Source organism: Ceratotherium simum, chromosome 19, assembly GCF_057802395.1.
Source record: "Ceratotherium simum simum isolate JZ-2026a chromosome 19, ASM5780239v1, whole genome shotgun sequence".
NCBI lineage: Eukaryota > Metazoa > Chordata > Mammalia > Perissodactyla > Rhinocerotidae > Ceratotherium > Ceratotherium simum.
Window position 1 is genome coordinate 11,626,104 of NC_141918.1, and position 13,244 is coordinate 11,639,347.

Sequence of the window (13,244 nt, forward strand, 5' to 3'; positions counted from 1 at the left end):
AGTTATCCAGCAGGCCTGTGAGAGAAAGACAGCTGGGTCACAAACTCGCTTTTCAGCACTGCCTTTCCCTAGAGGAATTACTTTGCCCAAGTTGATTAAAACTGCCCGTGACATGGCTGTCCCTTGAAAAGAAAACGTGCTCCAAGTTGCTATATTAATGGTGAATTTTCATGATCAATATAAGCAATTTCAGAACAGGGGATTTCTGTCAGACACGACGGTCTAATCAAATTCAGGTAAATGAATACATCATGATTACATATTAAATTTAATCAAAGGCACAGGGCTGCATGTATGACATATATTTAAATGTGAAGTGGCCATCTCTGTATTTATATAATCAATCATTCCTGGATTCCAAGCAGGACAGTCATATATGTTAGAACATAATTAAGGGTAGAGAACCTAAGGAAAGAAGTGGGTAAAAGGGCATCAAACTGAGGAGAAGAATTGAGGAGAGGAGTAAAGGAGACCAGACAGGAAGGAACAGAAGGGATAAACGAGTTAAAAAAGGAAAAGAAAGAATAACAGGGGAGAAAGGGCAGAATGGCTTTTTCTCCACTCTTGCAGTCTCTATTCACAGTTGCACATTAGGCCTTCACAACAACCCCAGTGGACAGGAATTTGTGTTCATCTGCTCATTGATTCAGGAAATATTTATTTAAAACCTGATCTGTGCCAGGCCTTGTTCTAGGTCTTGGGAATGAAACAGTGGACAGCAGGGATGTAGCCTCTGCTATTACACCACTCATATTTCAGCGTGAAGAGACAACGTAACAAAGGTAAAAATAAAAAGTAATAAGACAGATTGTAGAGATGAATCTCAGGGCTTATGTTAATTTCCTAAAGAAACAGATTTATTCTCTTACAGTTGTGGAGGTCAGAAATCTAAAATGGGTCAATAGGGCTGTGGTCCTTCTGAAGGCTCTAGGAGAAAATCCATTTCCTCCCCTTTTTCAGCCTCTAGAAGCTGCCTGCATTCCTTAACTCCTGGCCCCTCATTACCCTGTTTCCATCATCACATCTCGCTCTCTGACTCTGACCCTCCTACTTTCCTCTTATAAGGACTCTGGTGATTACATTGGGCCCATCTGGATAACCCAGGCTTATTTCAAGATCCTTAATCACATCTACCAAGTCTCTTTGCCATGTAAGGCAATGTAATCACATCTCCAGGGATTAGGACATGGACCTCTTTGGAGGGTCATTATTCAGCCCACCTCAGAGCTTAAGTGAGTCCCCTTACCCTCTCTTCATGCTCTGTTTCCTGAAGACACGAGAGACCATTTTGATGTTCTTTGATGTTTTCTACATTTTTAGCTACCCTCCTTCACTCATGTAGTGTTCTGAAGCTGGTGAGGACAAACCTAATCTATTCAAAGGTAGTAGTAACCAACAATTAATTAGTATGACCATCCATTCAACAAATATTTACTGAGGACTGCTTATGTGCTAAACGCAGAACTAGATGGAAAACAAAACAGATGTTGTCCTTGCCTTGTTAGAACTTTTAGTCTTGTGGGAGAGATAGATATTAAATTATATAACACATAGATAATTATGCATTCTAGTAAGTGGTAAGAAAGAAATGAAAAGGATTTGATGACAGATTATAATTAGGGGAGTTAATTAGACAAGGAGGTCAGGGAAAGACTTTCTCTGGAGGAAACACTGAAGCATAGACTGAAGGACGAGCAGAAGCCTTCCATGTGAAGGGAGTGTGGGCAGAGAAAGGTATGTTTCGGGAGGTGGGTGGGTGGTGGTTTTATACTCAGGGCAAGCTCAAAGGATCTGAGGTGAGAAAGAGCTTGATAACTTGGATAATTATTTAAAAATTCATGTGACTGGAGAATGATGAGTGAGCGAGAGGGGGGTCTAAGATGAGATAAGCCTAATAGGTAAGGAAATCCTAATAGGTAGGTAGTCACGCAGGCCACAGACTGTGGGAAAGAGTTTGGGTTTATTTTAAAGTGCATTGGGAAGCTACTGAGGGATTTTAAGGTAAGAGGAAAGTGATTTACTCGTATTTATGCTTTTAAAAGATGACTTTGGCTGTGTGAGAACAGATGGGAAAAAGATCCAAGGTGGAAGCTGTGAGACTAATAAGAAAGTTGCTGTAGCAGAGAGGGAGATGATGGTCGCTTAGACCAGAGCTGGGCCAGGCAGAAGGCGAGAAGTGGAGAGATCTGAGATGCATTTTGGAGCAGGAGCAGCAGGATTTGCTGATGGAGGAGATAGCGGGGAGTGAGGGCACATACGTATCAAGTTGGACTCCCAGGTTGCAAGCTTGAGATTCTGAGTAGATGGCAGGGCTGTTTACTGAGAAGGCAAAGACCAGAAGAAGAATGACATTAGGGCAGAAAGTCAATAAATTCCTTTTTAGACCTCTTAAGTTTGCGATTTTAGTGAAATTTCAAGCGAAGATATCAAGTCAGCTGTTAGATATATGAGTCTGGAGGTCAAAGTTAGACATAAATTTAGAAATTATCACCATAAAGAGAGTGTTTAAAGCTACAGGAATGGATGAGATCAGCTAGGGAGGAGTGTGGAAGCAACAAGGAAAGGGTTTAGGAGCAAACCTTAGGAAATTCAAGAGGAAAATCAGAGAAGTACAGTATCAACAAAGTCAAGAGGAGAGAGGGTTTCGAGAAAAGGAAGTGGTTGACGGTGTCCACTACAGTGACCACTGTTTTTGGCAACAAATAAAAGTATCCTACAGGAGAGCAGTTTCAAACTCCACAACAGACAAGTCCAACCACAGATGACATGTTAAGAGGAGGTGTTTTCCTTCATTTGGTTCTGAGAAAGTGAAAAGCAGCCCTGACTGCTGGAAACTGGTCTGCCGCTCACAAGTGGGCCATGCTGTTCTCTTGTTGAACACAAACTCTCAGAACATCAGACAAGGTTACTCTGACACCAAGATAAAGTGAGTCTAAACAAAATCACCATGTGAACCACAAAATATCAAACATCGCTGTTCTTCGCTAAAATGAATGACTGCAACTTCTTTTCCAACTCCAGTTTTTTCCACATTTTAATCTGTCCTCCTTATACAGCAGAATTATTCAGATCCTCAGTCACAGAATTGCCCCTGCTTTCTGACAGTGCCCAATCTAAAGTGAGCCCCTGTTTCCTGAGACCCTCGCCCAAATTACCCAACCAAAGCCTAAATCCTATAATAGCCTCTTTCTAACACCTCTTACTGAGGGGCCTCAGGGTTCCCCCACAGTGAACATCCTCCTTCAGGGCAAGGTGTCTGCAGGGAGTCCTGGTGGTCTTTGGTTGAAGGGCTTTGACATATCCTAGTCCCTTCAAAAATTGGAAATCCATAATCAGTAAACCCGTGTAACTCAGTTAATACAAATACTAAATTAACCAGAACTCCCCATTCTCCAATCATCCTAGATTAATTACATCTATTAGGTACACAAAGGTTATTTATTATTGCTCCTAAAATATCTATATTATAACTTCCTCTTTCTTATGTAAGATTTTGGTTGCATTAAGACCTCAAATACCTTTAAAAACCTTTATTTTTTTCCCCTGTTCCTCACACAGCACAGCTGATAATTCCTTTTACCCCCATCTCACAGGGCAAGTAGGAAGCTTAACGTGATTTTTGTCACTCAAGTGCCAGAAGATCATTAATAGGAAGTTGCTTCCTGTTTATAAAGATTTAATCAAACTTTTAGGAGAATGTTAAGGGATACCGTTCACATAGCATCTGGTTGTCATGTCTTCCCACTCTCCGATCTATGACAGTTTTTCAGCTTTTCCTTGTTTTTTTGTAAACTTGATGGTTTTGAAGAGTACTGGTAAGGTCAGATATTTTGTAGAATGTTCCTCAATATGGGTTTGTCTGATGTTTTCTCATTATTAGACTGGGGTTATAGCTTCTGGGGAAGAACACCACAGAAGTGAGATGCCCTTCTCATTGTCTCCTACCAGGAGATACATGCTATCCACATGACTTGTCGCTGGTGATGTTAACCTTAAGCCCTTGGTTTACGTGGCATCTCTCAGGTTTCTTCACTGTGAAGTTACTAAGTTTTCCTTTCCATACTATATTCTTTGAAAGGAGGTCACATCTTGCTCTCTCTCAATGTGAGGGAAATTAAACTCATAAACTGGGGTAGGAAGATGGGGAGGAAATATCTACATATATTATTTGAAAGTCTTTTTTAAAGAAGATCTGTGCCTTTTCCTCGATTTAATTATTTGTTCAATCACGTGTTTATATCTGGATGGACCCTTGGATATTTATTTTATCCTTTGGGCTAAACTCCGATAATATACTGTTTATTTTGTGGCTCAAATTGTTCCTGCTTTGTCCACTGGTAGCTCTTTCAGTGGCTCCTGTGTTCTTTCCTCATGTCCTCATCCTTTTTACTTTATTTAAGCACTTTCTTATTTTCTCGCACTACAAATTCTCCAGTTCATCTTGTATTTTTCCTGCCTCAGCTCAGGAGCAGCCACTTCTCCAAGGAGCTGTGGTTCTTTTTAGTGGAGAGTGGCATTTAGAAGCTAAGACCTGAATGCTGGGTGTGCTCATTGCCACTGGGTTGTAACTGCTTCTAGACCCTCTTAGCAGACAGTGAGATATACCTGCATGCATACTAACCTTTGTATATACACACGTCTATAATTGTTTCTATGTCTATCTATTTATATACACATTAAAATAAACAAGTTCATACTGATGTCTCAGACTCTAACTCAGCACTACAGGGTGCATCTTAGACTCCCCCATGCTTATTTGTAACAACTTTCCTTGACAGTGTGAAAACTGGGCATTATTATCTATAATTTATCTACTTATTTATTGAACCCTGGTATATGTGTATATTTTAATCTGTATCCCTATGAGAAATACATTTACCAACTCAAGTATAATTCAGTTCCTTTTGTGTTTAGCCCTATAGCATGTAGTCAAAACCTGTTTTCTGAAACTACTTAGGGCAGATCATTTCCCCCCATCCCCTCAATGAGGTTATGTTATGCATTTGTAATACACATAGATTCTTTTATTGTAGTCTGCATTCTATCCCGGATCCCCAGACATTCCAGTTGATATGTTTTTAATGCATACGTTGAAGTTCATATTTTATGTTGTACAGTCCTATGAGTTTTGACAAATGCATAGAGTAATATATCCATCACCCCAGTAACATACATAGGATTCCTGGGTTGTATGGTAAGAGTATGTTTCACTGTAAGAAACTGCCAAACTATCTCCTACAGTGACTCTCCTATTTTACACTCCCAATAGCAGTGAATGAGAGTTCTAAAAGTTTTATAGTTTTAGGTTTTACACTTAAATCTCAGATTCATTTTTGAGTTAATTTTTATATAAAATATGAGGTTTAGATTTAGTTTCATTTTTTTTTTGCATATTGCTCCAACACTTTGTTAAAAAGATTATCCTTTTCTATTGAATTGCTTTTGCACCTTTGTAAAAAAGATCAAATGTCTACATTTGCATGGGTCTATATCTGGACTCTCTATTTTGTCCCATTGGTCTATGTGTCTATCTTGGCACCAATGCCATATGCTCTTGACTATTGTAGCTTGATAATAAGTCTTAAAATTTGGTAGAGTGATTCCTTTAACATTGCTCTTCTTTTTCAAAATTTTTTTAGTTATTCAAGTTCCTTTGCCTTCCAGATACATTTTAGAATGAGCTTGTCTATACTAAGAAAAATTCCAGTTAAGATTTTGATTGTTATTATGTTAAATCTAGAGATCACTTTGGGGAGAACTGGCATCTTTACTAGATTGAGTCTTGCAAGTGAACACGGTATGTCTCTCTATTTAGTTCTTCTTTGATTTTTCATCAGAGTTCTGTAGTGTTTAGTATACAAGTCCTGCACATATTTTGTTAGATTTATACCAAAGTATTTCATTTTGGCGGGAACTATCATAAATGGCATTGGGGTTTTAAATTTTTTATTTCTATTTGTTCATTGTTTATATGTAGAAATACGATCAATTTTTGTGTGTTGACCTTGAATCATGCTGCCTTGATAAACTCACATAACTTCTAGGACTTCTTTTGTTTGTTTGTTTGTTTTTAGATTGTTTGGGATTTTCTAAATTGCCAATCATGTCATCTGCTATTAAGAAAAATTTTATTACTTCTTTTACAATCTGTACGCCTTTTACTTCTTTTTGCCGTATTGTACTAGCTAAGGTTTCCAGTATTATGTTCAATAGGAATTTGAGAGTGGACATTCTTGCCTTATTCCTAATCTTATGGCGAAACCATTCAATCTCTCACTATTAAGTATAGTGTTAATTGTGGGCTGTTTTTAGATGTCTTTAATCAATGTTATGGACTGAATGTTTGTGTCTTCCAAAAATTCACATGTTGAAACTCTGCCCCCCAATATGATAATAGTTGGAGATGGGGCCTTTGGGAGGTAATTCGGTTTAGATGAGGTCAAGAGGGTGGAGCCCACATGATGGGATTAGGGTTCTTATAAGAAGAAATAGAGAATAGAGCTCTCTCTCTGCCATGTGAAGCTAAAGCAAGAAGGTGACCATCTGCAAACCAGGAAGATGACACTGAATCTGCTGGCATCTTAACCTTGGACTTCTTTGCCTCAAGAACTGTGAGAAATAAATATTTCCTGTTTAAGCCACTCAGTCTATGGTATTTTGTTATAGCAGTCCAAACGAAGGCAATCAGGTTAAAGTAATTTCCTTCTATTACTAATTTGATGACTTTAAAAAACAAATCATGAACACATGTTGAGTTTTGTCTCCTCACATGGTCAAGACAACCAGGATCTGTTTGGGTTGCTGTTCCCTATGCTGTAGCCTAGAAACTCTCCAGCCACTGACCTGGTATAATCATAAGGCTCACTTTGTTTGTTTCCCTTCTCCCAAGGGTTATACATTTTGTCCAGTTTTCTAGTTTATTGAGATGGGACGGTAAATCAGATTCCAGTTACTCCATCATGGCTGGAGGTGGAAATATTTTATTCTCGTTTTAATTTTCAATTTGTTTCTAGTAAGTTTGAAACTTTCCACCTTGTTAACATTTGTAATTTCTCCTTCATCAATTATCTATTATGACTCATTTGCCCACTTATCTATGAAAACATTTACCTTTGTGTATAGATTTATATGATACATTCAGTACAAAAGGAACGGCTTCCTTAAATAAAAGGAGAGAGTTGGTCAATATTCACTCTTCTTAAAACCTTTCCTACCCCCTTACCACACTTTACCCACCCTCTATCTTCTCGTTAGATGTCTATTTCTACTTTTAATATTTATTCATTTTTCTCTCTTTCTCTTGTGAATATCGTGTTGTTGATAAATATTTGTGTCTGCTCCTCCTCACTTGTTTGAGGGTACTTCCCCTTTCCCACTCCTTGTGAGTCTTGTGAGGCTGTCAATCAAAGATCCTGACTCCCTCCCCACAGATGTGTGCATCTGGGCCAGCTAAGCCAATCAGAGAACTTCATCCCTTAGACATAGGCCTGGACTGTTATTCAAGGAGAGCCAATCAGAGTCCTTGAAGAGTAGGTTTATGTATGCCTTTTAAGAATGAGGTTTTCTCTTTGTTTTTCTGAGATTAGGAAAACTAAGAACAATGGAATTCAAAAGCTACTAGATTTTATCTTTTCATCTCCATGAATAAAGCATATATGAAATTGAAAACAGCACTGTGGAAAGCAAACAAAAGACGAAGAAAGAGAAAATGAATCTTAATGACCTCATTTAAACCCTTGGCTACAGCAACGACTAAAGTCCCCCTTCTCATCAGTATGTCAACAATACATTTCATTCTATATTTCAGCCACTTTGACTTGGGTTTCTGTTACTTACAAAATGGGTCCTGGCAAATACAAATTCCAGATGTTTAGGTTTCTGAAATTGACCATGACTATTCTACTACAGCATCAGTGCAGCATCTCTCTCTACCCGTGGCTTTAGGTATCTTGGATCCTTGGAGAATGTGCTTAACAATGATTGGCTTTGAATTAAAGATCAAAGAGAAAGGAAACCTGCACCTGTATTCTGCATTTTAAGTCAACCAATCACTATTACTTTATGTGGAATACATGTAGATGGCTTAGGATGGGTTGAGGACTTATGGTAGGAGACATCATACATTTCTAAACATATAAATAATCTTCTCTGACTTATAGCATAGAATAAAAACACACACTCAAATAGGTATTTATATATAATCTATTGCTTCATTTGACGACTTCATCATTACATACTTAAAAGTCTAGCATACCGTGTACCTTAAACAAAGGAAACTATTTTATTGATTTTGCCTGTGCTCATGAGTTCTCACCCCAGCAACCATTTCAGTTTGCCTATGGTACATCTCCAGTCAACAATCCTGATTCCTGTTTGTTGGAGGAGAATCACTATCAAGTCTTCTTGAATTCATACATTTTAAAAGATGCTTTAAAAAAATAATCAGCATTTCTATGTTATTCCCAATAGCAAGTGAGAATAGCATATGTGCTTGTATTACTCAATACATAAAAAATTTCTTGTGAAATTTTAAGACAGATATACAACTGTCACGTTTTTGGATTTCAGTAAGAAAGTATACTTTAACTTTTCATATTATTATTTACTTGTCCAATTCTCAAATATCTCAATTTCATAAAGAATAGATTTTTTTTTTGACTGAAATAATAATAAGCCATTTCCAATCCTGGGAAGGCCTATAAGAGAAAAAACAGACCCCTTCTGTTCTTGTTTTTTGTCCAATATTTGCTTTTCAGGCTTTTGTAACAGGAAGGCTCCCAGTCTCCTATACCTTTATATTTTCAAGCTTTCCCTGAAAGAAAAGACTCTGCCAAGAAGGATATCTTTTTCCAAAAAATGCCAATTCTAAGCACTATCCCACATCAGATTTAAGAAAATTTTAGATGTAAGGTTTGTCTTTCTAAGATTGCCTTATATAAGAAAAATACAAGGATGTCCAAGAATATTTCCCTACTCCTCCAAAAAAACTGCACTCTGAGCTGATTGCATGGATGACAATCAACAGAGTACAAGAAAGAACACTTAATTAGGAGGTGTACTTGCCTTATGATTGAAATCATTTGATGTTGGAATGAAGCAGACTTCTAAAATCTGAGCTGTAAACCAGACTGGGAAGAAAAGAATGATGAAAGGTATGAGATTTGAGGAGAGAGAAGAGGAAAGAAACGTGGACCAGGGATGTGAAAGAGTAATCACTCTCACTGTTTGTAAGAAAAATACTTAAATTGGGATCTCAGTTAAGGTGGCTTCACGCATGTGTGACCCATGCAGTAGCATAGGGGCCCCCACTCAGAAGGACCTTAGTTTAACGCTCTTCTGTCACCATCTTGAAATTCTCAATAATTCTTGAGCAAGGGACTCTGTATCCTCGCTCTGTGCTGAATCCCGCAAATCACGTAGCTGGTCCTTATTCCAGTCCAGTTCTCTCAGGCCTTCTTCTCAGCCATCTCATCTCTCAATAACACAACTCTCATTTTCTAGCACCAACAAAGGAGTGAAATCGGCTTTCTCATTTACAGACATCTTGTAGCTGCAATCAGATTCCATTTGCAAATTAGATATCATAGTAATTTCTACTTCATTGTTTCTGCTCATCTGTCCACTTAAAACAAATGGAAATCTGCCTTTACTCTGAATCCGAAAGGACATGCCCTTAAAACATTCTACTCAAGCCATCTGATCTTGCTCTTAAAAAATCAACCTTGATGACATTTTTAAGAATTATATATGCAAAGCGTCGTGCTCAGCACCATGGTGAACAGAGGACAAGAGGCAGAATCTCCTCTCAAAGGAGTTCACAAACCAGAGGTGAGGGCAGATGTGACACAAACAAAGGAGTGATGGACATTTGGAGAAGTGAGGAAGGGGACTGGTGGGCAAATGGAGAAGTGGTTATTGTGGTCTGAGTCCGGAAAGATCCAGACTCCAAGCGAAAACAATGGCGTCATGGTTTGTGCAAGATGCTTCTAAACTGTCTCAAGGATAGAGGAGTAAGCACTCCTTAGCTACAAAACAGAAGCCGCCTACTTCACAGGGCGAGTTTTCAATCTGTGGTGAATGCTTGAAAAATGCCTAGCCTAATGCCTACCACACAGTAGATATTAATAAAAAATGTTTCTCTCATTAATTATTGCTTTAAAGTGACTGTTGCATTCCTGTGAAATGGAAAAAAGACTGAAAACCCCACAGCTCATCATCTGACCAGGCCATCCCAGCACCTAGATCAATGCTGAGCACTCATTGAACACAACAAGCTCTGGTTCCAATCCTCGTTCTGCCATTACCTTCATATGTGATCTCAGGAAAATTGTTATACCGCTCTAAAATTCTGGTATCGTATCTGTCAAATGAGATACTTAGATTAAGTCATTCCTTAATATTCTTCCAACTCTAAACTTGGACTCCAAGAAGATTACTTTTTCTTTTTTGTGTTAAATAATTGTTATTTAAAAAGATTAAACAATTCAACTCTTCAGAGGTAACCATTGTTAAAGTTTGGTAAGTTTTCATTCCTAGGTTTTTCTAAAATGTAAGTTGCAGAATCTTATACACACCATGATCTCATTTCATGATATTAAGTATAAATATGTGTGTGTGTGTATATGTGTATATATATATATATATATATACACATCATAATCTCATTTCATAAAATTACATGTATGTGAAATTCTAAAATTGTGTAATTATACACACACACAATTTTATGAAATGAGACCATGGTATACATAAGATTCAGCAAATTGCAGTTTTTCCTTTTCACATGTCCACATCTAATCCATTTTTTTCAATGACTGTATTGCATTCAATTATACGGATTTCTCTCTCTCTCCTCTAACTCCCATAAATGGAAATTTAGGTTATTTCAACTTGTTATTACAGAGAATGTTGTAGTGAACATCTTTGTACACATATATTTGCACATATTAAGCATTTCAATAGATTCAAATTTCTAGATATTGAAATGGTTGGTAAAATTCTTATAAACATTTAACAAATTTATTAGATACTACCAAATCTCCCTCCATAAAGTTGTGTGAATGTGTTCCCACCAAGACGGAATTTACTAAAAGTGCCTGTCGCCCCACACTCTCAGAAACAGTGGCTACTTTCAATATGTTAATACTTTTGTCTGTATATGGAACACAAAATATCTCACTGTTGTTTTAATTGGAATTTTTGATTACTAGTGAAGTGGAACTTTTTGAATTAGTTGTTTATGTTTCCTCTTCAGTGAACTTTCTATTTAAAATATTTGATCTCTTTTTTCTATTAGGATATATCCTTTTTCTTATTAGTTTGTAGATCCTTTAAAAATATATTATGCTTTGTGCATATTACAAGTATATTTTTCTCTGTGTGTCACTTGTCTTTCAATTTTTTTTACAGTATTTTTTACCATCCAGATACTTTCAATATTCTTGCAGCTGCGTCTGTTAAACATTTTTTATACAGTTCTGAGTTTTGTATTGTTTAGGAAGGCCTTCCCCAACCCAAGATTAGAAAAAAATATCTTGTCTGTTGTTACTTATTACTATATAATTTTGTTTTTTATGTTTTGACAATTATTCTACCTGGAATTTGTCTGTATGATTTGAATACAACTTTATTTTTTCCCAAATGAAGAGCCAATTATTTCAGCTTCATTTATTGAATAAGCCATCCTGTTTTCTTTGATTTGAGATGTCTCCTGTTTCACATATTAAACTCATATTTATTTGTTTCCTTCTGGGCCCTATTCTGTGAAGTGGTGAGCCTCAGTCACACAGCTTTGGCAGGGGTGTCTTCGTAAAGGTTTGAATTGTTAAGCCTGAATTTAGGTAGGATATGTGAGTGAATTTATGCGTGCCTGGTGGCCTCTGAAGGAGGTTCTTTGTGCCCTCACTGGTTTTGTGAGGGGTGTAGGACACGGGAGGGTGAGCTCAGCCATGGATGTCAGTCTAGAGAGCTGCATGGGGTGGGGGGTGAGACCATGTGTGGGTGAGGGGTCTAACCCAGTTCCTTCCCAGTCTCTGGGCCCCTCACCTCCACCCACCGGGGGCAGCCTCACTTGACTGATTGACATCCCAGCTGAAGCCAATCCCTGCCTTTCAGAACCAAGTCTTGCCTCTTGCACAATCAAAGGTGTTTGGAAATGAAAAATTCAAAGTCACTAGAACTTGTGCCCAGCTGATGCAGCATCAGAAGACAGACCAGAAATGAAACTAGGTTTGGCTAAAACATGGCAGAAGATGATGGTTTGGAAAAGAGCTCTGACAACCTCCCTGCTGTTAGAAAACTCTCCCCTCATAAGAATTTCAAATTGTACATTGCTTCCTTTGGACCATATGTCCCACATTTTAAGACACAGGGAACATACAGATGAAGAGTTTCTCTTTTTATATAACCTAAATCTAAATTACATTTAAGAAATTACTTAAAAATTTTCTCGTATTCTCCTTCGACATTTTAATCTATCGTATTTGACTTAAAGGTCCAACCAAAACTACATTCATGATAAATTGATTAGTGTTATTAAAGTAGCTACCAGGGATGCATCCAAACTAATAAAAAGTTAATGATGTCGCTGTCATATCTGTTAATGCAACTACTTAAAATTTACAGAGCGCACCAGTGAGAGCACACTAATCTAATCAATAAACATTTAAAGAATTGTATTCCAATCCTTCAACAATTTCTTACAGAATAACTCTTCTTTCATTCTAAACATTAAAATTTTTTTAATTTCAAAATTCTGAGCTCTGAATCAGTGTGATCTATTTATATTGGCAATTGTAGATGGTATATAATTTTTGTGCCTGTGAAAATGGCTTGGTTCCTTGTGCTTGAGTGACCTAATCAAATGTTTTCTTGTAAACTGCAAACTGACATGCAGAGAGGCCGTTTTCAGTTTCTCCCCAGAGAAATTCCTTAGATTTTGTTGTTGTGCGAACATTATAGAGTGTACTTACACAAACCTAGATTTATACCCTACTACTTGCTTAGGCTACATGGTACTAAACTTATGGGACCACTGTCATATATGTGGTCTGTTGTTGACTGAAACCTCATTATGCAGCTCATGACTGTATTCTCTTTTTCCCCAATTTACAGACATATTCCAACAAATGGCCAGAAAGCATGTATGAAACTAACTGAATGCTTCCTGAAGACCCAGTGAGATGGTTATGCTATATCAAATGACTTGCACTAACTCTCAATTCACAAGGTACATTTTAGAAAGT